The sequence below is a fragment of the Tiliqua scincoides genome, chromosome 3 (genome assembly GCF_035046505.1).
Source record: "Tiliqua scincoides isolate rTilSci1 chromosome 3, rTilSci1.hap2, whole genome shotgun sequence".
NCBI lineage: Eukaryota > Metazoa > Chordata > Lepidosauria > Squamata > Scincidae > Tiliqua > Tiliqua scincoides.
The window spans coordinates 141,426,890-141,431,744 of NC_089823.1; the positions used below are offsets into that span (position 1 = coordinate 141,426,890).

At 47.6% G+C, this 4,855-nt stretch overlaps 1 pseudogene; it reads right to left on the reverse strand.

Annotated features, from left to right (window-relative positions):
• Positions 1–1,592: 1,592 nt before the first annotated feature.
• LOC136646985 (5S ribosomal RNA) lies at positions 1,593–1,713 on the reverse strand (annotated as a pseudogene).
• Between the last annotated feature and the right edge of the window lie 3,142 nt (positions 1,714–4,855).

Below are 4,855 nucleotides of genomic sequence, written 5' to 3' on the forward strand. Positions count from 1 at the left end.
ACAGGAGGCTTTTTCTTGGGCTGTGGTCCTTCATTCTGTTAATAATATTGTGTGCCCGTTGATCATTAATATGTGATGTGTGATTAATAACCTGCATGTGTGAGTGGCATCTAACTCCACAGATAGAACTCTGCATCATCACATGCACCAGTGTTTCTTAAACTGTGGGTCAGGACCCACTAGGTGGGTCGCAAGCCAATTTCAGGTGGGTCCCCATTCATTTCAATATTTTATTTTAACTGTACTAGACTTGATGCTCCCATGGTATGTGGCTGCATTTGGGGAAATGTTACAGTTCTGGACTTTTAACAGGCTACTGTGTATATGCTTTGAACAATGATAGTCCATGGGACTTACTCCTGGTTAAGTGCGGGTAGGATTGCAACCTAGGATTGTTAAAGCTCTTCCTGCTTGATGATGTCACTTCAGGCTATGACATCACTTCTGATGGGTCCTGACAAATTCTCAGTCTAAAGAGTGAGTCCCGGTGGTAAAAGTTTGAGAACCACTAACTTACACAGTGCTTTTCTCTGGTGTCGGTTCTCACATTATTTATTTATTTTTCACATTTTTAGACCGCCCTTCCTCCAAAGAACTCAGGGAGGTCTACACAGCTGCTCCCCTCCTTTTGTCCTCACAATAACCCTGTGAGGTAGGTGAGGCTGAGAGAAAGTGACTGGTCCAAGGTCACCTAGGAAGCTTCATGGCTGGGGGGGGGGGATTTGAACCTGGATCTTCCAGATCTAAGTCCACCTCCCAAACCACTACACCACCCTGGCTCTCAGTTATCTATCATTTATCAGGTTTACAGTAAGTGAGTAACCAGGTGATGTACATAGATGTGTGAACCTACTCTAGCATAGATGAGTGCTTAGGATGGGATAAAATGACAACCATTTATATATAATGCCACAACCTAATAGGTTATAGCAGGGCTGCAGGATGATCTTGAGGCCCTAGCCCAGCATTTTTCAAACTCTCCAGGAGTTTGGAAACTGTGTACCTTTTGCATGTGCTCTGCCAGCTATCACTGGCTTCTATGGCCTTGAACAGGTGGCCCCAATCAGACTTCACAGCCTCGTGTAGAGCTATCATGGAGACTAGGACAGGTTCAGACCTGCCTAACTTTGCCAACTGTAAAAGCGCACTCTAACAGCGTGCTACACATAGCACTGCCAGGCATGCTGGCAGGAAGGCCCGCACCTTTCCACGTGCCTCATTGCTTCCCCCACTGCTCACTGGAGCAGGTAAGTCATTGGGAGAGGTGGGATGGTTTGGGGAGAACAGAATGGGGAGGAGAGGGGATGAAGCTTGAGGGGGCTGGGCTGATCAGGTCTGGGAAGGGGCGGGTTCAGTAGCATCAGTGGTGGCTGAATCTTAACCCCCTTCCCACACCTGATCCTGTGGCGTGGATCTATGCAACCTGTGCCAGCTATTTAGCTAGCACAGGTCCAAGTAGACCCCCCATGCTGCTAGCTGAGCAGACTCTGAGTAGAGCACCCCAACAGTTGTTCCCTTACCCAGAGAAGACCTCTGCAACGGTCCCCCCTTACCATGGTTGGCAACCTTCAGTCTCGAAAGACTATGGTATAAGCCTACAGCACCTGGTATTCCCTGGCGGTCTCCCATCCAAGTACTAACCAGGCCTGACCCTGCTTAGCTTCCGAGATCAGACAAGATCGGGCATGTGCAGGGTAATAGGATGCAGTGGTCACCATTTTAGGAATGCTGTATCGAGTGAGGGGGTAAGGATAGGATTGGACCATAAGACTTATTTTCAGGATTTGGTTCTTTTCTTTTTCTGCAGTGACCACAGCATCCACTAGCAACTTCCATAGCCCATTCTTGCATGTCAGCTTGCCATTGTCTTTGCTGGATTTGAATCTATGTATCTCACAGGTAATTTTTTTTTTGAAAGAACTTTTGCATTGTATCAGCTTATTTGCATGAACACAAAATATATTAACATGAATTATTTTCAAATTAATCTAAAACACTCCAGATTTTTTGACACTCAGATGAGTAAAGCTGATTATCATAGCTAAATGTTGACAATATAATATATTCTCCAATTATGCCTCCGAATATTAAATCTTACATTACAGATTCTTTCCTTGTAATTGAGTCTCTTTTGCTTAAAAATAGTTTCTCCTCAAAATTCATTGGGAATTTGAATTCACAGCACCAAAAGCAGGTGACTGGATCCTCTGTATCTCATTAGTCTGTTTTGTCCTATGGTCTACTTTTATATAGTTTGCGATGTCATTGTCAAGTTTGGTGCAGTGGCTACAGAGTCAGGCTGCAATCCTATGCACACTTTCCTGAGAGTAGGCCCCACTGAACACAGTGGGATTTACTTCTGAGTAATATGAATATTTTTATATTCATAAGAAGCAAATAAGAATTATAAGAATATTTGCTTCTTCAAATATGTTAGAAGCAGGAAACCCGCCAGAGAAGCGGTTGGCCCTCTGGATGGTGAGGGAGGGAAAGGGGAGATAAAAGGAGACTTAGAGATGGCAGAGAAATTAAATGAGTTCTTTGCATCTGTCTTCACGGCAGAAGACCTCGGGCAGATACCGCTGCCCGAACGGCCCCTCCTGACTGAGGAGTTAAGTCAGATAGAGGTTAAAAGAGAAGATGTTTCAGACCTCATTGATAAATTAAAGATCAATAAGTCACCGGGCCCTGATGGCATCCACCCAAGAGTTATTAAGGAATTGAAGAATGAAGTTGCAGACCTCTTGACTAAGGTATGCAACTTGTTCCTCAAAACGGCCATGGTGCCAGAAGATTGGAGGATAGCAAATGTCACGCCTATTTTTAAAAAGGGAAAGAGGGGGGACCTGGGAAACTATAGGCCGGTCAGCCTAACATCCATACCGGGTATACTGGCAACCTTCAGTCTCAAAAGACTACGGTATCGCGCTCTGAAAGGTGGTTCTGGCACAGCGTCTAGTGTGGCTGAAAAGGCCAATCCGGGAGTGACAATCCCTTCCACACCGGGAGCAAGTGCAGTCTGTCCCTGGTCTGTCTCCCTAGCTATGGGCCTTCCTTCTTTGCCTCTTTGCCTCAGACAGTTGGCAAAGTGTCTCTTCAAACTGGGAAAGGCCATGCTGCACAGCCTGCCTCCAAGCGGGCCGCTCAGAGGCCAGGGTTTCCCACTTGTTGAGGTCCATCCCTAAGGCCTTCAGATCCCTCTTGCAGATGTCCTTGTATCGCAGCTGTGGTCTACCTGTAGGGCGCTTTCCTTGCACGAGTTCTCCATAGAGGAGATCCTTTGGGATCCGGCCATCATCCATTCTCACAACATGACCAAGCCAACGCAGGCGTCTCTGTTTCAGCAGTGAATACATGCTAGGGATTCCAGCACGTTCCAGGACTGTGTTGTTTGGAACTTTGTCCTGCCAGGTGATGCCGAGGATGCGTCGGAGGCAGCGCATGTGGAAAGCGCTCAGTTTCCTCTCCTGTTGTGAGCGAAGAGTCCATGACTCGCTGCAGTACAGAAGTGTACTCAGGACGCAAGCTCTGTAGACCTGGATCTTGGTATGTTCCGTCAGCTTCTTGTTGGACCAGACTCTCTTTGTGAGTCTGGAAAACGTGGTAACTGCTTTACCGATGCGCTTGTTTAGCTCGGTATCGAGAGAAAGAGTGTCGGAGATCGTTGAGCCAAGGTACACAAAGTCATGGACAACCTCCAGTTCATGCTCAGAGATTGTAATGCAGGGAGGTGAGTCCACATCCTGAACCATGACCTGTGTTTTCTTCAGGCTGATTGTCAGTCCAAAATCTTGGCAGGCCTTGCTAAAACGATCCATGAGCTGCTGGAGATCTTTGGCAGAGTGGGTAGTGACAGCTGCATCGTCGGCAAAGAGGAAGTCACGCAGACATTTCAGCTGGACTTTGGATTTTGCTCTCAGTCTGGAGAGGTTGAAGAGCTTTCCGTCTGATCTGGTCCGGAGATAGATGCCTTCTGTTGCAGTTCCAAAGGCCTGCTTCAGCAGGACAGCGAAGAAAATCCCAAACAAGGTTGGTGCAAGAACACAGCCCTGCTTCACTCCGCTTCGGATGGCAAAAGGGTCTGATGTGGAGCCATCGAAGACAACAGTGCCCTTCATGTCCTTGTGGAAAGATCTGATGATGCTGAGGAGCCTGGGTGGACATCCAATCTTGGGGAGAATCTTGAAGAGGCCGTCTCTGCTGACCAGGTCGAAAGCCTTTGTGAGATCTATGAAGGCTATAAAGAGTGGCTGTCGTTGTTCCCTGCATTTCTCCTGCAGTTGTCTAAGGGAGAATACCATATCAGTGGTGGACCTGTTGGCTCGGAATCCACACTGCGATTCTGGATAGACGCTCTCTGCAAGTACCTGGAGCCTCTTTAGTACAACTCGGGCAAACAGCTTTCCTACAACGCTAAGGAGAGAGATGCCGCGGTAGTTATTGCAGTCACCCCTGTCACCTTTGTTCTTGTACAGCGTGATGATGTTTGCATCCCTCATGTCTTGAGGTACTCCACCTTCTCTCCAGCAGAGACAGAGGATTTCATGCAGCTCAGTGACGATGATCTCTTTGCAGCATTTTAGGACTTCAGCAGGGATGCTGTCTTTTCCAGGTGCCTTGCCAAAGGCAAGGGAGTCCAGGGCCACGTGAAGTTCTTCTAGGGTTGGTTCACTGTCAAGCTCTTCCAGCACAGGCAGGCACTCAATGTTGTTCAGTGCTTCTTCGGTGACTACATTTTCTCTGGAATATAGCTCAGAGTAGTGCTGCACCCAGCGTTCCATCTGCTGTGCCCGATCCTGGATGACCTCACCTTTGGCAGACTTCAGAGGGGCAATTTTCCTCTGTGTTGGACCTA